Genomic DNA, 25,131 nt, shown 5'->3' on the forward strand with positions numbered 1-25,131 from the left:
TTTAACATATGAATCATGGGACAGCAGGAGGCAACACTCTGATCAACAGAGAGAGAAAGGGAGGGAAGAAGAGAGGGGAAAACACTAGAACTCAGTAGGGTTGTGTGGATGTATTCTGGATGTATTCTGGGTGTGGATGGATGTATTCTGGGTGTGGATGTATTCTGGATGTATTCTGGGTGTGGATGGATGTATTCTGGGTGTGGACGTATTCTGGATGTATTCTGGATGTATTCTGGGTGTATTCTGGATGTGGATGTATTCTGGGTGTATTCTGGGTGTGGATGTAATATGGGTGTATTCTGGATGTGGATGTATTCTGGGTGTATTCTGGATGTGGATGTATTCTGGGTGTATTCTGGGTGTGGATGTAATATGGGTGTATTCTGGGTGTATTCTGGATGTGGATGTAATATGGGTGTATTCTGGGTGTGGATGTATTCTGGGTGTGGATGTATTCTGGATGTATTCTGGGTGTATTCTGGGTGTGGATGTATTCTGGGTGTATTACAACTCCAGCACAACCCCTCCTATGGACGAGGGTTGACCAGAAATGTCTGGTCGGGTCTCCTCAAGTCTGTGTCCACACACCTCCCTCCTCCTCCTCCTACACTAGGTTTCACCTCCCTCCTCCTCCTCCTACACTAGGTTTCACCTCCCTCCTCCTCCTCCTACACTAGGTTTCACCTCCCTCCTCCCCCTCCTACACTAGGTTTCACCTCCTTCCTCCCCCTCCTACACTAGGTTTCACCTCCTTCCTCCCCCTCCTACACTAGGTGTCATCACCCTCCTCCCCCAGGGTATCTCCTCCCTTCAGGGTGTAGGTTAGGTCTCAGACTTGGTTCTCCCCACAGGCTCTACACATCCTCCCCTCAGTGGAAGGGACAGGGTCTGTTTCAGTGTGTTTAGGGTGTCAGTCTCCCCCTCCCCCAGACAGGGTCTATCACTAGGAGATTTTACAGTTGTTACGTGTGCAGTTCTGTGGGGGGCTCTGGGGGGGTTTGATAGATTTAGAACGCTTCAGACTGTTCCCTTTAGACCCGCCCCCCGCGTTGGCCAGCGAATAGGAACGTCCGTGCATCATCACTGCGTTCATCCCATTGGCCATAGAGAAGGACTTGAGGTGGGACTTTATCGCCACGGGCAACGGCAGCTTGTCGATCAGGTGGACGGGCGTGCAGGAGACAATCGCTCTGCAGCACAGATCCTGGAGAGTGAAGACTGGAGGGAGAGGGGGAGAGGGGAGGAGAGAGAGTTACTTCAACCTTGTTCTGTCCTGTTATAGCATTAGCTAGCAACCTGCTAACCACAGATCATTAGCTAGCTAGCAACCTGCTTAACCACAGATCATTAGCTAGCAACCTGCTAACCACCGATCATTAGCTAGCTAGCAACCTGCTAACCACAGATCATTAGCTAGCTAGCAACCTGCTAACCACAGATCATTAGCTAGCGACCTGCTAACCACAGATCATTAGCTAGCTAGCAACCTGCTAACCACAGATCATTAGCTAGCTAGCAACCTGCTTAACCACAGATCATTAGCTAGCAACCTGCTAACCACCGATCATTAGCTAGCTAGCAACCTGCTAACCACAGATCATTAGCTAGCTAGCAACCTGCTAACCACAGATCATTAGCTAGCGACCTGCTAACCACAGATCATTAGCTAGCGACCTGCTAACCACAGATCATTAGCTAGCGACCTGCTAACCACAGATCATTAGCTAGCTAGCGACCTGCTTAACCACAGATCATTAGCTAGCTAGCAACCTGCTTAACCACCGATCATTAGCTAGCGACCTGCTAACCACCGATCATTAGCTAGCTAGCGACCTGCTAACCACCGATCATTAGCTAGCTAGCAACCTGCTAACCACCGATCATTAGCTAGCTAGCAACCTGCTAACCACAGATCATTAACTAGCTAGCAACCTGCCTAACCACAGATCATTAGCTAGCTAGCAACCTGCTAACCACAGATCATTAGCTAGCTAGCAACCTGCTAACCACAGATCATTAGCTAGCTAGCAACCTGCTAACCACAGATCATTAACTAGCTAGCAACCTGCCTAACCACAGATCATTAGCTAGCTAGCAACCTGCTAACCACAGATCATTAGCTAGCTAGCAACCTGCTAACCACAGATCATTAGCTAGCTAGCAACCTGCTAACCACAGATCATTAGCTAGCTAGCAACCTGCCTAACCACAGATCATTAGCTAGCTAGCAACCTGCTAACCACAGATCATTAGCTAGCTAGCAACCTGCTAACCACAGATCATTAGCTAGCTAGCAACCTGCTAACCACAGATCATTAGCTAGCTAGCAACCTGCTAACCACAGATCATTAGCTAGCTAGCAACCTGCTAACCACAGATAATTAGCTAGCTAGCAACCTGCTAACCACCGATCATTAGCTAGCTAGCAACCTGCTAACCACAGATGAAGGATATCGTGTGGTAATTTTACCAGCAGTAAACATCTGGTGGTTCAGAAAGGAACAAGGGAGAGCTTCTTTAGATGCGCTTCTAAAGTGGTCCTCTGTAGCTCAGTCGCTAGAGCATAGCACTTGAAACCCCGGGATAGTGGGTTCAATTCTCGGGACCGTCCATACGTAAAATGTATGTCCGCATGACTAAGTCACTGGATAAAAGCTTCTGCTAAATGGTAAATATTATAATATTAAAGTAGGACAGCTGTACGTAGGCTGCATCTTATGATGTTCCTTCTGGTGCTCCTAAACCCTGGATTCTGTAATTACTACCTATTTATATCATCTATACCATGAATACTTTTTATTTTGCTCCTACAATTTTTTCTAATTAGGAGCACAATTTTTTTTTAGCGTTGTCAAGCTCCCCCCTCTACCCTCACCCCCTCCTACCTCTGTTGGGCTTCCAGAACTTCTCCATGCCGTGCCTCATCAGTACGATGCGAGACAGCTCTGTGAATGACTCAATGACGTTGAAGTTGCAGAGCGGGCTGACCTCAAAGAAGGTCATGCCATTCTTCTCCGCGTACGCCCGGGCCTGCTCCGTAGGAACCTGGCGCTTGAACGCCAGGTGGAGCCGGTTGCCTACCAGGATACGAGGTACACCCGGGGCATGCTGATGGGAGGGAGAGGGGGGGGGGGGGCATTTCAGTAGTTTACAGGAAGTAGAAAACAGTAGTAAGTTATAGAAACTGTTAGAACTGTCTCTTTCACATAACAGAGAGATCAGGGACCAGTTTCCCAAAAGCGTCAAGGACACGTTCATCGTTAGAGCCCTTAGTAGATCAGTATCCATCCTATCAGTATCCATCCTATCCTATCAGTATCCATCCCATCAGTATCCATCCTATCCTATCAGTATCCATCCTATCAGTATCCATCCTATCCTATCAGTATCCATCCTATCCTATCAGTATCCATCCTATCAGTATCCATCCTATCCTATCAGTATCCATCCTATCCTATCAGTATCCATCCTATCAGTATCCATCCCATCAGTATCCATCCTATCCTATCAGTATCCATCCCATCAGTATCCATCCTATCCTATCAGTATCCATCCTATCAGTATCCATCCTATCAGTATCCATCCTATCCTACCAGTATCCATCCCATCAGTATCCATCCCATCAGTATCCATCCCATCAGTATCCATCCTATCCGTATCCATCCTATCAGTATCCATCCTATCAGTATCCATCCTATCCTATCAGTATCCATCCTATCAGTATCCATCCCATCAGTATCCATCCTATCCTATCAGTATCCATCCTATCCTATCAGTATCCATCCTATCAGTATCCATCCTATCCTATCAGTATCCATCCTATCCTATCAGTATCCATCCTATCCTATCAGTATCCATCCCATCAGTATCCATCCTATCCTATCAGTATCCATCCTATCAGTATCCATCCTATCAGTATCCATCCTATCAGTATCCATCCCATCAGTATCTATCCCATCAGTATCCATCCCATCAGTATCCATCCCATCAGTATCTATCCCATCAGTATCTATCCTATCAGTATCCATCCTATCCTATCAGTATCCATCCTATCAGTATCCATCCCATCAGTATCCATCCCATCAGTATCTATCCTATCAGTATCCATCCTATCCTATCAGTATCCATCCTATCCTATCAGTATCCATCCCATCAGTATCCATCCTATCAGTATCCATCCTATCAGTATCCATCCTATCCTATCAGTATCCATCCTATCCTATCAGTATCCATCCTATCCTATCAGTATCCATCCTATCCTATCAGTATCCATCCTATCAGTATCCATCCCATCAGTATCCATCCCATCATATCCTATCCTATCAGTATCCATCCTATCCTATCAGTATCCATCCTATCCTATCAGTATCCATCCTATCCTATCAGTATCCATCCTATCAGTATCCAACCCATCAGTATCCAGCCCATCATATCCTATCAGTATCCATCCCATCAGTATCCATCCTATCCTATCAGTATCCATCCTATCAGTATCCATCCTATCAGTATCCATCCTATCAGTATCCATCCTATCAGTATCCATCCTATCAATATCCATCCTATCAGTATCCATCCCATCAGTATCCATCCCATCAGTATCCATCCTATCCTATCAGTATCCATCCTATCAGTATCCATCCTATCCTATCAGTATCCATCCTATCAGTATCCATCCTATCAGTATCCATCCTATCAGTATCCATCCTATCAGTATCCATCCTATCCTATCAGTATCCATCCTATCCTATCAGTATCCATCCTATCAGTATCCATCCTATCCTATCAGTATCCATCCTATCAGTATCCATCCTATCCTATCAGTATCCATCCTATCCTATCAGTATCCATCCTATCCTATCAGTATCCATCCTATCCTATCAGTATCCATCCTATCCTATCAGTATCCATCCTATCCTATCAGTATCCATCCTATCAGTATCCATCCTATCAGTATCCATCCTATCCTATCAGTATCCATCCTATCCTATCAGTATCCATCCTATCCTATCAGTATCCATCCTATCCTATCAGTATCCATCCTATCCTAACATATCAGTATCCATCCTAACCTATCAGTATCCATCCTATCCTAACCTATCAGTATCCATCCTATCCTAACCTATCAGTATCCATCCTATCCTATCCTATCAGTATCCATCCTATCCTATCAGTATCCATCCTATCCTAACCTATCAGTATCCATCCTATCCTATCAGTATCCATCCTATCCTATCAGTATCCATCCTATCCTATCAGTATCCATCCTATCCTATCAGTATCCATCCTATCCTATCAGTATCCATCCTATCCTATCAGTATCCATCCTATCCTATCAGTATCCATCCTATCCTATCAGTATCCATCCTATCCTATCAGTATCCATCCTATCCTATCAGTATCCATCCTATCCTATCAGTATCCATCCTATCCTATCAGTATCCATCCTATCCTATCAGTATCCATCCTATCCCATCAGTATCCATCCTATCCCATCAGTATCCATCCTATCAGTATCCATCCCATCCTATCAGTATCCATCCTATCCTATCAGTATCCATCCTATCCTACCAGTATCCAACCTATCCTACCAGTATCCATCCTATCAGTATCCATCCTATCAGTATCCATTCTATCAGTATCCATCCTATCAGTATCCATCCTATCAGTATCCATCCTATCAGTATCCATCCTATCCTATCAGTATCCATCCTATCCTATCAGTATCCATCCTATCCTACCAGTATCCATCCTATCCTATCAGTATCCATCCTATCCTATCATCCATCCTATCAGTATCCATCCTATCAGTATCCATCCTATCAGTATCCATCCTATCAGTATCCATCCTATCAGTATCCATCCTATCAGTATCCATCCCATCCTATCAGTATCCATCCTATCCTATCAGTATCCATCCTATCAGTATCCATCCTATCAGTATCCATCCTATCAGTATCCATCCTACCAGTATCCATCCTATCCTATCAGTATCCATCCTATCCTATCAGTATCCATCCTATCAGTATCCATCCTACCAGTATCCATCCTATCCTATCAGTATCCATCCTATCAGTATCCATCCTATCAGTATCCATCCTATCAGTATCCATCCTATCAGTATCCATCCTACCAGTATCCATCCTACCAGTATCCATCCTATCCTATCAGTATCTATCCTATCAGTATCCATCCTATCAGTATCCATCCTATCAGTATCCATCCTATCAGTATCCATCCTATCCTATCAGTATCCATCCCATCCTATCAGTATCCATCCTATCAGTATCCATCCTACCAGTATCCATCCTACCAGTATCCATCCTACCAGTATCCATCCTACCAGTATCCATACTACCAGTATCCATCCTATCAGTATCCATCCTATCCTATCAGTATCCATCCTATCAGTATCCATCCTATCCTATCAGTATCCATCCTATCCTATCAGTATCCATCCTATCCTATCAGTATCCATCCTACCAGTATCCATCCTATCCTATCAGTATCCATCCCATCAGTATCCATCCCATCAGTATCCATCCCATCAGTATCCATCCTATCAGTATCCATCCTATCCTATCAGTATCCATCCTATCAGTATCCATCCTATCAGTATCCATCCTATCCTATCAGTATCCATCCTATCCTATCAGTATCCATCCTATCCTATCAGTATCCATCCTATCCTATCAGTATCCATCCTATCCTAACATATCAGTATCCATCCTATCCTATCAGTATCCATCCTATCCTAACCTATCAGTATCCATCCTATCCTAACCTATCAGTATCCATCCTATCCTATCAGTATCCATCCTATCCTATCAGTATCCATCCTATCAGTATCCATCCTATCCTATCAGTATCCATCCTATCCTATCAGTATCCATCCTATCCTATCAGTATCCATCCTATCCTATCAGTATCCATCCTATCCCATCAGTATCCATCCTATCCCATCAGTATCCATCCTATCAGTATCCATCCCATCCTATCAGTATCCATCCTATCCTATCAGTATCCATCCTATCCTACCAGTATCCAACCTATCCTACCAGTATCCATCCTATCAGTATCCATCCTATCAGTATCCATCCTATCAGTATCCATTCTATCAGTATCCATCCTATCAGTATCCATCCTATCATATCAGTATCCATCCTATCATATCAGTATCCATCCTATCCTATCAGTATCCATCCTATCCTATCAGTATCCATCCTATCCTACCAGTATCCATCCTATCCTATCAGTATCCATCCTATCCTATCAGTATCCATCCTATCAGTATCCATCCTATCAGTATCCATCCTATCAGTATCCATCCTATCAGTATCCATCCTATCAGTATCCATCCCATCCTATCAGTATCCATCCTATCCTATCAGTATCCATCCTATCAGTATCCATCCTATCAGTATCCATCCTATCAGTATCCATCCTACCAGTATCCATCCTATCCTATCAGTATCCATCCTATCCTATCAGTATCCATCCTATCAGTATCCATCCTACCAGTATCCATCCTATCCTATCAGTATCCATCCTATCAGTATCCATCCTATCAGTATCCATCCTATCAGTATCCATCCTATCAGTATCCATCCTACCAGTATCCATCCTATCCTATCAGTATCTATCCTATCAGTATCCATCCTATCAGTATCCATCCTATCAGTATCCATCCTATCAGTATCCATCCTATCCTATCAGTATCCATCCCATCCTATCAGTATCCATCCTATCAGTATCCATCCTATCAGTATCCATCCTACCAGTATCCATCCTACCAGTATCCATCCTACCAGTATCCATACTACCAGTATCCATCCTATCAGTATCCATCCTATCCTATCAGTATCCATCCTATCAGTATCCTATCCTATCAGTATCCATCCTATCCTATCAGTATCCATCCTATCCTATCAGTATCCATCCTATCCTATCAGTATCCATCCTACCAGTATCCATCCTATCCTATCAGTATCCATCCCATCAGTATCCATCCCATCAGTATCCATCCCATCAGTATCCATCCTATCAGTATCCATCCTATCCTATCAGTATCCATCCTATCAGTATCCATCCTATCAGTATCCATCCTATCCTATCAGTATCCATCCTATCCTATCAGTATCCATCCTATCCTATCAGTATCCATCCTATCCTATCAGTATCCATCCTATCCTAACATATCAGTATCCATCCTATCCTATCAGTATCCATCCTATCCTAACCTATCAGTATCCATCCTATCCTAACCTATCAGTATCCATCCTATCCTATCCTATCAGTATCCATCCTATCCTAACCTATCAGTATCCATCCTATCCTAACCTATCAGTATCCATCCTATCCTATCAGTATCCATCCTATCCTATCAGTATCCATCCTATCCTATCAGTATCCATCCTATCCTATCAGTATCCATCCTATCCTATCAGTATCCATCCTATCCTATCAGTATCCATCCTATCCTATCAGTATCCATCCTATCCTATCAGTATCCATCCTATCCTATCAGTATCCATCCTATCCTATCAGTATCCATCCTATCCCATCAGTATCCATCCTATCCCATCAGTATCCATCCTATCAGTATCCATCCCATCCTATCAGTATCCATCCTATCCTATCAGTATCCATCCTATCCTACCAGTATCCAACCTATCCTACCAGTATCCATCCTATCAGTATCCATCCTATCAGTATCCATTCTATCAGTATCCATCCTATCAGTATCCATCCTATCAGTATCCATCCTATCAGTATCCATCCTATCATATCAGTATCCATCCTATCCTATCAGTATCCATCCTATCCTATCAGTATCCATCCTATCCTACCAGTATCCATCCTATCCTATCAGTATCCATCCTATCCTATCAGTATCCATCCTATCAGTATCCATCCTATCAGTATCCATCCTATCAGTATCCATCCTATCAGTATCCATCCCATCCTATCAGTATCCATCCTATCCTATCAGTATCCATCCTATCAGTATCCATCCTATCAGTATCCATCCTACCAGTATCCATCCTACCAGTATCCATCCTATCCTATCAGTATCCATCCTATCCTATCAGTATCCATCCTATCAGTATCCATCCTACCAGTATCCATCCTATCCTATCAGTATCCATCCTATCAGTATCCATCCTATCAGTATCCATCCTACCAGTATCCATCCTACCAGTATCCATCCTATCCTATCAGTATCTATCCTATCAGTATCCATCCTATCAGTATCCATCCTATCAGTATCCATCCTATCAGTATCCATCCTATCCTATCAGTATCCATCCCATCCTATCAGTATCCATCCTATCAGTATCCATCCTATCAGTATCCATCCTACCAGTATCCATCCTACCAGTATCCATCCTACCAGTATCCATACTACCAGTATCCATCCTATCAGTATCCATCCTATCCTATCAGTATCCATCCTATCAGTATCCTATCCTATCAGTATCCATCCTATCCTATCAGTATCCATCCTATCCTATCAGTATCCATCCTATCCTATCAGTATCCATCCTACCAGTATCCATCCTATCCTATCAGTATCCATCCCATCAGTATCCATCCCATCAGTATCCATCCCATCAGTATCCATCCTATCAGTATCCATCCTATCCTATCAGTATCCATCCTATCAGTATCCATCCTATCCTATCAGTATCCATCCTATCAGTATCCATCCTATCCTATCAGTATCCATCCCATCAGTATCCATCCTATCCTATCAGTATCCATCCTATCAGTATCCATCCTATCCTATCAGTATCCATCCTATCAGTATCCATCCCATCAGTATCCATCCTATCCTATCAGTATCCATCCTATCCTATCAGTATCCATCCTATCCTATCAGTATCCATCCTATCCTACCAGTATCCATCCTATCCCATCAGTATCCATCCTATCCCATCAGTATCCATCCTATCCCATCAGTATCCATCCTATCCTATCAGTATCCATCCTATCAGTATCCATCCTATCAGTATCCATCCTATCAGTATCCATCCCATCAGTATCTATCCCATCAGTATCCATCCCATCAGTATCTATCCCATCAGTATCTATCCTATCAGTATCCATCCTATCAGTATCCATCCTATCAGTATCCATCCCATCAGTATCCATCCCATCAGTATCTATCCTATCAGTATCCATCCCATCAGTATCCATCCCATCAGTATCCATCCCATCAGTATCCATCCTATCAGTATCCATCCTATCCTATCAGTATCCATCCTATCCTATCAGTATCCATCCTATCCTATCAGTATCCATCCTATCCTATCAGTATCCATCCTATCCTATCAGTATCCATCTATCAGTATCCATCCTATCAGTATCCATCCCATCATATCCTATCCTATCAGTATCCATCCTATCTATATCAGTATCCATCCTATCCTATCAGTATCCATCCTATCAGTATCCATCCTATCAGTATCCATCCTATCATATCCTATCAGTATACATCCCATCATCCTATTCTAGTATTCATTCTATCCTATCAGTATCCATCCTATCAGTATCCATCCTATCAGTATCCATCCTATCAGTATTCATCCTATCAGTATCCATCCCATCAGTATCCATCCCATCAGTATCCATCCTATCAGTATCCATCCCATCAGTATTCATCTATCTATCCTATCAGTATCCATCTCTATCTATCAGTATCCATCCTATCCTATCAGTATTCATCCTATCAGTATTCATCCTATCCTATCAGTATTCATCCTATCAGTATCCATCCTATCAGTATTCATCCTATCAGTATTCATCTCTATCAGTATTCATCTATCTATCAGTATCCATCTATCCTATCAGTATCATCTCTATCAGTATCCATCCTATCCTATCAGTATCATCCTATCAGTATTCATCTATCTATCAGTATTCATCCTATCAGTATTCATCTATTCTATCCTATCAGTATTCATCCTTCTATCAGTATTCATCCTATCCTATCAGTATCCATCCTATCAGTATCCATCCTATCAGTATTCATCTCTATCCAGTATCCATCCTATCAGTATTCATTCTATCTATCAGTATTCATCCTATCCTATCAGTATTCATCCTATCCTATCAGTATTCATTCTATCCTATCAGTATCCATCCTATCCTCATCTATCAGTATTCATTCTATCTATTCTATCAGTATTATTCATCCTATCCTATCAGTATCCATCCTATCCTATCAGTATTCATCATCCTATCAGTATTCATCCTATCTATCTTATCAGTATCCATCCTATTCTATTAGTATTCATCCTATCCTATCAGTATTCATTCTATCCTATCAGTATCCATCCTATCTATCAGTATCCATCCTATCTATCAGTATTCATCCTATCTATATCAGTATTCATCCTATCAGTATTCATCCTATCAGTATTCATCCTATCAGTATATATTCCATCTATCAGTATCCATCCTACCAGTATCCATCCCATCAGTATTCATTCTATCCTATCAGTATTCATCCTATCAGTATCCATCCTATCAGTATCCATCCTATCCTATCAGTATTCATCTATCCTATCAGTATTCATCCTATCCTATCAGTATTCATTCTATCCTATCAGTATCCATCCTATTCTATCAGTATTCATTCTATCATCTATCTATCCATCCTATCTATCAGTATCCATCTATCTATCAGTATTCATTCTATCCTATCAGTATCCATCCTATCCTATCATCTATCTAGTATCCATTCTATCTATCAGTATTCATCCTATCCTATCAGTATCCATTCTATCCTATCAGTATTCATCTATCCTATCAGTATTCATCCTATCCTATCAGTATTCATCCTATCCTCCTATCCTATCAGTATACATCCTATCAGTATTCATCCTATCCTATCAGTATTCATCCTATCAGTATTCATTCTATCTATCAGTATTCATCCTATCAGTATTCATCCTATCCTATCAGTATTCATCTATCCTATCAGTATTCATTCTATTCTATCAGTATCCATCCTATTCTATTGTATTCATCTATTCTACCAGTATCCATCCTATCAGTATCCATCCTATCAGTATTCATTCTATCAGTATTCATTCTATCTATCAGTATTCATCTCCTAGTATCCATCCTATTCATTCTATCAGTATTCATCTCTATTCTATCAGTATTCATCTATCTTATCAGTATTCATTCTATCCTACCAGTATTCATTCTATCCTATCAGTATTCATCTATATCCTACCAGTATTCATCCTATCAGTATTCATCCTACTAGTATTCATCCTATTCTATCAGTATTCATCTCTATTCTATTGTCAGTATTCATCTATCCTATCAGTATTCATCATTCTAGTATTCATCCTATCAGTATTCATCCTATCAGTATTCATTCTATTCTATCAGTATTCATCTCTATTCTATCAGTATTCATTCTATCCTATCAGTATTCATCCTATCAGTATTCATCTATATCAGTATTCATCTCTATCAGTATTCATCCTATCCTATCAGTATTCATCCTATCCTATATATCCATCCTATCAGTATTCATCTCTATCAGTATTCATCTCTACCAGTATTCATCCTATTCAGTATCCATCCTATCAGTATTCATCTATTCTATCAGTATTCATCTCTATCAGTATTCCTATCCTATCATTATTCATCCTATCAGTATTCATCTCTATCTATCAGTATTCATCTATCCTATCAGTATTCATCCTATCTATCAGTATTCATCCTATCAGTATTCATCCTATCTATCAGTATTCATCCTATCAGTATTCCATCCTATCAGTATTCATCCTATCAGTATTCATCCTATTCTATCAGTATTCATCTCTATTCTATCAGTATTCATCTCTATCAGTATCCATCCTATCTATCAGTATCCATCTATCTATCAGTATTCATTCTATCCTATCAGTATTCATCCTATCAGTATTCATCCTATCCTATCAGTATCCATCCTATCAGTATCCATCCTATCCTATCAGTATCCATCCTATCAGTATCCATCCTATCAGTATTCATCCCATCAGTATCCATCTATCCTATCAGTATTCATCTATCTATCAGTATTCATTCTATCAGTATTCATCCTATCAGTATCCATCCTATCAGTATTCATCTATCCTATCAGTATTCATCCTATCTCTATCAGTATTCATCTATCCTATCAGTATTCATCCTATCAGTATTCATCCTATCCTATCAGTATTCATCCTATCAGTATCCATCCTATCAGTATCCATCCTATCAGTATCTCATCCCATCAGTATCCATCCTATCAGTATTCATCCTATCAGTATCTATCCTATCAGTATCTCATCCTATCAGTATCCATCCTATCCTATCAGTATCCATCCTATCAGTATCCATCCTATCAGTATTCATCCTATCAGTATCTATCCTATCAGTATTCATCCTATCCTATCAGTATTCATCCTATCCTATCAGTATCCATCCCATCAGTATTCATCCTATCAGTATCCATCATCCTATTCATCCATCCTATCAGTATTCATCTATCTATTCTATCCATCCTATCCTATCAGTATCCATCCTATCCTATCAGTATTCATCCTATCCTATCAGTATTCATCCTATCATATCCTATTCTATCAGTATTCATCCTATCCTATCAGTATCCATCCTATCCTATCAGTATTCATCCTATCAGTATCCATCTATCAGTATCCATATCTATCAGTATTCATCCTATCAGTATTCATCCTATCAGTATCCATCCTATTCATATCAGTATTCATCCTATCAGTATTCATCTATCAGTATTCATTCTATCAGTATTCATCTATCAGTATTCATCCTATCAGTATCCATCCTATCAGTATTCATCCTATCAGTATTCATCCCATCAGTATCCATCTATCTATTCTATCAGTATCCATCCTATCTATCAGTATTCATTCTATCTATCAGTATCCATCCTATCCTATCAGTATCCATCCTATCAGTATTCATCTCATCCTATCAGTATCCATCCTATCAGTATCCATCCTATCCTATCAGTATCCATCCTATCAGTATTCATCCTATCCTATCAGTATCCATCCTATCAGTATCCATCCTATCCTATCAGTATTCATCCTATCCTATCAGTATCCATCCTATCAGTATCCATCCTATCCTATCAGTATTCATCCTATCAGTATCCATCCTATCAGTATCCATCCTATCCTATCAGTATCCATCCTATCCTATCAGTATCCATCCTATCTATCAGTATCCATCCTATCAGTATCCATCCTATCAGTATCCATCCTATCAGTATCCATCCTATCCTATCAGTATCCATCCTATTCTATCAGTATCCATCCTATCCTATCAGTATTCATCCTATCCTAACCTATCAGTATCCATCTATCTATCTAATCCTATCCTATCAGTATCCATCTATCTAATCCTATCAGTATCCATCCTATCCTATCAGTATCCATCCTATCCTATCAGTATCCATCCTATCCTATCAGTATTCATCCTATCATCAGTATCCATCTATCCTATCAGTATCCATCCTATCCTATCAGTATCCATCCTATCCTATCAGTATCCATCCTATCCTATCAGTATCCATCCTATCCTATCAGTATCCATCCTATCCTATCAGTATCCATCCTATCCTATCAGTATCCATCCTCTATCCTATCAGTATTCATCCTATCCTATCAGTATTCATCCTATCCTATCAGTATTCATCCTATCAGTATCCATCCTATCAGTATTCATCCTATCAGTATCCATCCTACCAGTATTCATCCAATCAGTATCCATCCTATCCTATCAGTATCCATCCATCAGTATCCATCCTATATCCTATCAGTATCCATCCTATCCTATCAGTATCATCCTATCCTATCAGTATTCATCCTATCCTATCAGTATCCATCCTATCCTATCAGTATCCATCCTATCCTATCAGTATCCATCCTATCCTATCAGTATCCAACCTATCCTATCAGTATCCATCCTATCCTATCAGTATCCATCCTATCAGTATCCATCCTATCCTATCAGTATCCATCCTATCCTATCAGTATCCATCCTATCCTATCAGTATCCATTCTATCCTATCAGTATCCATCCTATCCTATCAGTATCCATTCTATCCTATCAGTATCCATCCTATCCTATCAGTATCCATCCTATCCTATCAGTATCCATCCTATCCTACCAGTATCCATCCTATCAGTATCCATCCTATCCTATCAGTATCCATCCTATCAGTATTCATATCAGTATCCATCCTATCCTATCAGTATCCATCTATCAGTATCCATCCTATCAGTATCCATCCCATCCTATCAGTATCCATCCTATCCTACCAGTATCCATCCTATCCATATCAGTATCCATCTATCTATCCATTCATCAGTATCCATCCTATCAGTATCCATCCTATCCTATCAGTATCCATTCTATCAGTATCCATCCTATCCTATCAGTATCCATCCTATCAGTATCCATCCTATCAGTATCCATCCTATCCTATCAGTATCCATCCTATCCTATCAGTATCCATCCTATCAGTATCCATCCTATCCTATCAGTATCCATCCTATCCTATCAGTATCCATCCTATCAGTATCCATCCCATCAGTATCCATCCCATCAGTATCTATCCTATCAGTATCCATCCTATCCTATCAGTATCCATCCTATCCTATCAGTATTCATCCCATCAGTATCCATCCCATCAGTATTCATCCTATCAGTATCCATCCTATCAGTATCCATCCTATCTATCAGTATCCATCCTATTCTATCAGTATCCATCCTATATTCATATCAGTATCCATCCTATCCTATCAGTATCCATCCTATCATATCCTATCCTATCAGTATCCATCCTATCCTATCAGTATTCATCTATCCTATCAGTATCCATCCTATCAGTATCAGTATTCATATCTATCAGTATCCATCCCATCAGTATCCATCCTATCAGTATCCATCCTATCCTATCAGTATTCATCCTATCAGTATCCATCCTATCAGTATCCATCCTATCAGTATCCATCCTATCTATCAGTATCCATCCTATCAGTATTCATCCTATCTATCCATCCTATCAGTATCCATCCCATATTCATCTATCCTATCAGTATCCATCCTATCCTATCAGTATTCATCCTATCCTATCATCCTCATTCTATTATCCATCCTATCCTATCAGTATCCATCCTATCAGTATCCATCCTATCAGTATCCATCCTATCAGTATCCATCCTATCTATCAGTATCCATCCTATCAGTATTCATCTATCCTATCATCCTACCAGTATCCATCCTATCAGTATCCATCCTATCCTATCAGTATCCATCTATCTATCAGTATCCATCCTATCAGTATCCATCCTATCCTATCAGTATCCATCCTATCAGTATTCATCCTATCAGTATCCATCCTATCCTATCATTCATCCTATCAGTATCCATCCTATCCTATCAGTATCCATCCTATCCTATCAGTATCCATCCTATCAGTATCCATCCTATCAGTATCCATCCTATCAGTATCCATCTTATCCTATCAGTATTCATTCTATCCTATCAGTATTCATCCTATTCTATCAGTATCCATCCTATCCTATCCACCTATCAGTATCCATCCTATCCTATCAGTATCCATCCTATCCTATCAGTATCCATCCTATCCTATCAGTATCCATCCTATCCTATCAGTATCCATCCTATCCTATCAGTATCCATCCTATCCTATCAGTATTCATCCTATCCTATCAGTATCCATCCTATCAGTATTCATCTATTCTATCAGTATCCATCCTATCCTATCAGTATTCATCCTATTCCTATCAGTATTCATTCTATCCTATCAGTATCCATCCTATCCTATCAGTATCCATCCTATCCTATCAGTATCCATCTCTATTATCCATCCTATCAGTATCCAACATTCTATCAGTATCCATCCTCTATCAGTATTCATCCTATCAGTATTCATCCTATCAGTATCCATCCCATCCTATTCATATCCATCCTATCAGTATCCATCCTATCAGTATCCATCCTATCCTATCATATCCATCCTATCAGTATCCATCCTATCCTATCAGTATTCATCCTATTCTATTGGTATCCATCTATCCTATCAGTATTCATCTATCCTATCAGTATTCATCCTATCCTATCAGTATCCATCCTATATCCATCTATCAGTATCCATCCTATCCTAGTATCCATTCTATCCTATCAGTATCCATCCTATCCTATCAGTATCCTATCAGTATCCATTCTATCAGTATCCATCCTATCCTATCAGTATCCATCCTATCAGTATCCATCCTATCAGTATCCATCCTATCTAGTATCCATCCTATCATCCTATCAGTATCCATCCTATCCTATCAGTATTCATCCTATCTATCAGTATTCATTCTATTCTATCAGTATTCATCCTATTGTATCCATCCTATTCTATCAGTATCCATCCTATCTATCAGTATTCATCCTCTATCCTATCAGTATCCATCCTATCAGTATCATCTCTATCAGTATTCATCTATCTATCAGTATTCATCCTATCAGTATTCATCCTATCCTATCAGTATTCATCCTATCCTAGTATTCATCCTATCAGTATCCATCCTATCAGTATCCATCCTATCAGTATTCATCTATCTATCAGTATCCATCCTATCAGTATCCATTCAGTATCCATCCTATCCTATCCTATCATATCCATCCTATCAGTATTCATTCTATCCTATCAGTATTCATCCTATCAGTATCCATCCTATCTATCAGTATTCATCCTATCAGTATCCATCCTATCAGTATATCATCATCTATCAGTATCCATCTCTATCAGTATCCATCCTATCAGTATCCATCCTATCCATATCATCTATCAGTATTCATCTATCAGTATTCATCTATCAGTATCCATCCTATCTAGTATTCATCCTATCCTATCAGTATTCATCTATCTATCAGTATTCATCTATTCTATCAGTATCCATCCTATCAGTATTCATCTATCAGTATTCATCCTATCAGTATCCATCCTATCAGTATCCATCCTATCAGTATCCATCCTCCATCTATCAGTATCCATCCTATCCTATCCAGTATTCATCCTATCAGTATTCATCCTATCCTATCAGTATCCATCCTATCCTAGTATCCATCCTATCAGTATCCATCCTATCAGTATCCATCCTATCAGTATCCATCCTATCAGTATCCATCCTATCTAGTATCCATCATCCTATCAGTATCCATCCTATCAGTATTCATCCTATCAGTATCCATCCTATCAGTATCCATCCATCCTATCCTATCAGTATCCATCATCCTATCAGTATCCATCCTATCAGTATCCATCCTATCAGTATCCATCCATCTATCAGTATCCATCCTATCAGTATCCATCCATCTATCAGTATCCATCCTATCTAGTATCCATCCTATCAGTATCCATCCTACCATATCCATCCATCCTATCAGTATCCATCCTATCAGTATCCATCCTATCCTATCAGTATCCATCCTACCAGTATCCATCCTACCAGTATCCATCCTATCTATCAGTATCCATCCTACCCGGTATCCATCCTATCCTATCAGTATCCATCCTATCCTATCAGTATCCATCCTATCCTATCAGTATCCATCCTATCTATCAGTATCCATCCTATCCTATCAGTATCCATCCTATCCTATCATTCTATCCTATCAGTATCCATCCTATCCTATCAGTATCATCCTACCAGTATCCATCCTACCAGTATCCATCCTATCCTATCAGTATCCATCCTACCAGTATCCATCCTATCCTACCAGTATCCATCCTATCCTATCAGTATCCATCCTATCAGTATCCATCCTATCCTACCAGTATCCATCCTATCAGTATCCATCCTATCCTATCAGTATCCATCCTATCCTATCAGTATCCATCCTACCAGTATCCATCCTATCCTACCAGTATCTATCCTACCAGTATCCATCCTATCAGTATCCATCCTATCCTATCAGTATCCATCCTATCAGTATCCATCCTACCAGTATCCATTCTATCCTATCAGTATCCATCCTATCAGTATCGACACGCTGCAACAACACACTTAACGAGCGTTCTCTCTGCGTGGTGTTTAGGGAAACACGCGTTGCATCCTGGGTCGTTGTAGGAAAGATACGTGGTTAAAACACTGGTAAGCCTGAGCTCCATCGCTATGGGAAACGGGCCCTGGTCTTTCTAGCGGCTTCACCTTTCATTCTAACAATCAAATGTCTCTCTCTCCCGCTCTCTGAATGACAGAGTCCAGTTCCAGGTTACTGTAGACTAGAGGTGAACCAGGAAAGACATATCTTCACCAAACACCCTGAGAGAAACACACACAGGGAGGATGTCCTCTAGGCTTCTGCATCCCAGAAGGACATGGTGTGTCTATAGCAGTACTCTGGGCCTATTCGGTTCACCGAGGTGTGTTGAGGACTATGGGACAGGGTCTCTCCTTTCCTCTCCCCTCCCTCCATACCTCGTCAATCTCTCGTATCCAGCGGTCGATGCCTTGAACGACCAGCGGTTTGCGATGTCATACACCAGCAGGATCCCCTGGAGAACACACACACACACACACACACACACACACACACACACACACACACACACACACACACACACACACACCATTGTTCTTTATGTCCTGTTTATAGAAGTAGGAGGAGCAGACAGGACCAGCCAAACACACTCAGTAGGGGACTTGTGTCATTAGATTGTGTGTGTACTGGATTAGATGAGTGTATTAGTCATGTGCAGAGTCTCAGATGTAATTGCAGGGTACAGTGAAACTCTGTAGCTCCAACACCGCAGGTCAAACAGAGAAGTACATGAAACAATAATACTAATAATATATACTATATCCACAGTTGAAGTCGGGAAGTTTACATACACCTTTAGCCAAATACATTTAAACTCCGTTTTCACAATTCTTGACATATAATCATAGTAAAAATTCCCTGTTTTAGGTCAGTTAGGATCACCACTTTATTTTAAGAATGTGAAATGTCAGAATAATTGTCGAGAGAGAATGATTTATTTCAGCTTTAATTCCTTTCATCACATTCCCAGTGGGTCAGAAGTTTACATACACGCAATTAGTATTTGGTAGCATTGCCTTTAAATTGTTTAACTTCCACAAGCTTCCCACAATAAGTTGGGTGAATATTGGCCCATTCCTCCTGACAGAGCTGGTTTAACTGAGTCAGGTTTGTAGGCCTCCTTGCTCGCACAAGCTTTTTCAGTTCTGCCCACACAATTTCTATGGGATTGAGGTCAGGGCTTTGTGATGGCCACTCCCAATACCTTGACTTTGTTGTCCTTAAGAAATTTGGAAGTATGCTTGGGGTCATTGTCCATTTGGAAGACCCATTTGCGACCAAGCTTCAACTTCCTGACTGATGTCTTGAGATGTTGCTTCAATATATCCACAATTTTCCACCCTCATGATGCCATCTATTTTGTGAAGTGCACCAGTACTTCCTGCAGCAAAGCACCCCCACAACATGATGCTGCCACCCCCGTGCTTCACTGTTGGGATGGTGTTCTTTGGCTTGCAAGCCTCCCCCCTTTTTCCTCCAAGCATAACGATGGTCATTATGGCCAAACAGTTTCATCAGACCAGAGGACATTTCTCCAAAAACTACAATCTTTGCCCCCATGTGCAGTTGCAAACCATAGTCTGGCTTTTTAATGGCGGTTTTGGAGCAGTGGCTTCTTCCTTGCTGAGCGGCCTTTCAGGTTGTCGATATAGGACTCATTTTACTGTGGCTATAGATACTTTTGTACCAGTTTCCTCCAGCATCTTCACAAGGTCCTTTGCTGTTGTTCTGGGATTGATTGCACTTTTCACACCAAAGTACGTTCATCTCCAGGAGACAGAACGCGTCTCCTTCCTGAGCGGTATGACGGCTGCGTGGTCCCATGGTGTTTATACTTGCATACTATTGTTTGTACAGATGAACGTGGTACCTTCAGGCGTTTGGAAATTGCTCCCAAGGATGAACCAGACTTGGAGGTCTACAAAAAAAAATTCTGAGGTCTTGGCTGATTTCTTTTGATTTTCCCATGATGTCAAGCAAAGAGGCACTGAGTTTTAAGGTAGGCCTTGAAATACATCCACAGGTACACCTCAATTGACTCAATTATGTCAATTAGCCTATCAGAAGCTTCTAAAGCCATGACATCATTTTCTGGAATTGTCCAAGCTGTTTAAAGGCACAGTCAACTTACTGTATGTACATTTCTGACCCACTGGAATTGTGAAACAGTGAAATAATCTGTCTGTAAACAATTGTTGGAAAAATTACTTGTGTCATGCACAAAGTAGATGTCCTAACAGACTTGACAAAACTATAGTTTGTTAACAAGAAATTTGTGGAGTGGTTGAAAACCAAGATTTAATGACTCAACCAAAGTGTATAAACTTCTGACTTCAACTGTATATATACACACTATGTCGGCAGAATGTGTGTACTATGTCAGCAGAATGTGTGTACTATGTCAGCAGAACAACTGTATATATACACACTATGTCGGCAGAATGTGTGTACTATGTCAGCAGAATGTGTGCACTATGTCAGCAGAATGTGTGTACTATGTCAGCAGAATGTGTGTACTATGTCAGCAGAATGTGTGTTCCTACCTGAGCCCCTCTGGAGTAGGACCTGAAGATGGTGCAGAACCTCCCTGTCCTGACGTGTCCCTGAGAGAGAGAGAGAGAGAGAGATATGAGTTAACCACAATTAAAGGGATATTCCGCCAATTTTGATCTGTGGTTGAAAAGAGAAGGTTCTAAAATAAATGTATCTGTGACATCACAGGATAGGATTCAAAGTAAGAAAAACAGTGATTTTCAAAACCTGCAACGAGTTTCTAGCCAGGAGGGTATCATCTTCCTCCCCACAAATCCCATAGCGTTTGAAGATCACTGTTTTTAAAATGGTTTAACTTCTGACGATATCATCGGGTAAAACTTTTTATCATTATATTTGTTCCTACAAAACGTAGAAAATGTGCCGTTTTCACATACAGTGTCAATCTACGGTGCACCAAACGGAGATGAATGATTATCCAAGATGAAACCCAGATAATGCACTTCAGAAAAAAGGGTAGAGTAAGAAGAGTATTCATGACTTCTCTTTAGGCCAACGCCCTAAACTAATGAGTACCCATCCTAACATACTGTATACTACCTACTTAATGAGTATCCATACTAACATACTACCTACTTAATGAGTACCCATACTAACATACTTAAATGAGTACCCATACTAACATACAGTATACTACCTACTTAATGAGTACCCATACTAACATACTGTATACTACCTACTTAATGAGTATCCATACTAACATACTACCTACTTAATGAGTACCCATACTAACATATACTACCTACTTAATGAGTACCCATACTAACATACTGTATACTACCTACCTAATGAGTACCCATCCTAACATACAGTATACTACCTACTTAATGAGTACCCATACTAACATACTGTATACTACCTACTTAATGAGTACCCATACTAACATACTGTATACTACCTACTTAATGAGTACCATCCTAACATACAGTATACTACCTACTTAATGAGTACCCAAACTAACATACTGTATACTACCTACTTAATGAGTACCCATACTAACATACTGTATACTACCTACTTAATGAGTACCATACTAAAATACTGTATACTACCTACTTAATGAGTACCCATCCTAACATACTGTATACTACCTACTTAATGAGTACCCATACTAACATACAGTATACTACCTACTGTAATGAGTACCCATACTAACATACTGTATACTACCTACTTAATGAGTACCCATACTAACATACAGTATACTACCTACTTAATGAGTACCCATACTAACATACAGTATACTACCTACTTAATGAGTACCCATCCTAACATACTGTATACTACCTACTTAATGAGTACCCATACTAACATACTGTATACTACCTACTTAATGAGTACCCATACTAACATACTGTATACTACCTACTTAATGAGTACCCATACTAACATACTACCTACTGAGTACCCATACTAACATACTACCTACTTAATGAGTACCCACACGAACATACTGTATACTACCTACTAATGAGTACCCATACTAACATACTGTATACTACCTACTTAATGAGTACCCATACTAACATACTACCTACGTAATGAGTACCCACACTAACATACTGTATACTACCTACTTAATGAGTACCCATACTAACATACTGTATACTACATACTTAATGAGTACCCATGCTAACATACTGTATACTACCTATTTACATTTAAGTCATTTAGCAGACCTACTTAATGAGTACCCATACTACTGTATACTATTTAATGAGTACCCATACTAACATACTGTATACTACTTAATGAGTACCCATACTAACATACTGTATACTACCTACTTAATGAGTACCCATACTAACATACTGTATACTACCTACTTAATGAATACCATACTAACATACTGTATATACTACCTACTTAATGAGTACCCATACAACATACTGTATACTACATACTTAATGAGTACCCATACTAACATACTGTATACTACCTACTTAATACCTACTTAATGAGTACCCATACAACATACTGTATACTACCTACTTAATGAGTACCATACTAACATACTGTATACTACATACCTAATGAGTACCCATAACATACTGTATACTACCTACTTAATATACCCATGCTAACATACTGTATACTACCTACATTACATTTAAGTCATTTAGCAGATTCCATTTCTAATGAGTACCCATACTAACATACTGTATACTACCTACTTAATGAGTACCCATACTAACATACTGTATACTACCTACTTAATGAGTACCTATACTAACATATCATACTACCTACTTAATGAGTACCATACTAACATACTGTATACTAAGTATACTTAATGAGTATATACTATTAGTTCATTTTAGTATACTGTAAACAAACGGTATTGTTTCAGTTGAGCGTACTAGCATTTCGCCTGTAGTCCGGAAGTTGATGCTGTTGATATGCAACCTACAATAATAATAATAATATATGCCATTTAGCAGACGCTTTTATCCTAAAGCGACTTACAGTCATGTGTGCATACATTCTACGTATGGCTAGCGTATCTTTAAGCTTGTTAGCATTACAAATGACCATTTGGTGTGTTCGTAAATTCAATCTGGAGTACTTTCTGTTTCATAACCACAGCGTGTTGATTCAACATGTAGGATGTACTATGTAACTACAACATGTAGGATGTACTAATAACCACAACATGTAGGATGTACTAATAACCACAAATATGTAGGATGTACTAATAACCACAACATGTAGGGATGTACTAATAACCACAACGTGTAGGATGTACTAACCAGCGTGTTGATTCAACATGTAGGATGTACTAATAACCACAACGTGTTGATTCAACATGTAGGAAGTACTATAACCACAACATGTAGGGATGTACTAATAACCACGTGTTGGTTCACATGTAGGATGTACTAATAACCTGTAGCTAATAACCACAACGTGTTGATTCAACATGTAGGATGTGTACTAATAACCACAACATGTAGGATGTACTAATAACCACAACATGTAGGATGTACTAATAACCACAGCGTGTAGGATGTACCTAATAACCTAGCGTGTAGGATGTACTAATAACCACAGCGTGTAGGATGTACTAATAACCACAGCGTGTAGGATGTACTAATAACCACAACATGTAGTATGTACTAATAACCACAACATGTAGGATGTACTAATAACCACAGCATGTAGGATGTACCATTAACCACAGCATGTAGGATGTACTAATAACCACAAACATGTAGGATGTACAATAACCACAACATGTAGGATGTACTAATAACCACAACATGTAGGGATGTACCAATAACTACAACGTGCAGGGGATGTACTAATAACTGCCAACGTGTAGGATGTACTAATAACCACAACGTGTAGGATGTACTAATAACCACAACATGTAGGATGTACTAATAACCACAACATGTAGGGATGTACTAATAACCACAACGTGTA

The 25,131-nt window shown here is 39.9% G+C and overlaps 1 pseudogene; it reads right to left on the reverse strand.

Moving 5' to 3' along the window:
* Positions 1 to 802: 802 nt before the first annotated feature.
* LOC124024172 lies at positions 803 to 21,755 on the reverse strand (annotated as a pseudogene).
* Positions 21,756 to 25,131: the final 3,376 nt, after the last annotated feature.

Source organism: Oncorhynchus gorbuscha, unplaced genomic scaffold (genome assembly GCF_021184085.1).
Source record: "Oncorhynchus gorbuscha isolate QuinsamMale2020 ecotype Even-year unplaced genomic scaffold, OgorEven_v1.0 Un_scaffold_1757, whole genome shotgun sequence".
Taxonomy (NCBI): domain Eukaryota; kingdom Metazoa; phylum Chordata; class Actinopteri; order Salmoniformes; family Salmonidae; genus Oncorhynchus; species Oncorhynchus gorbuscha.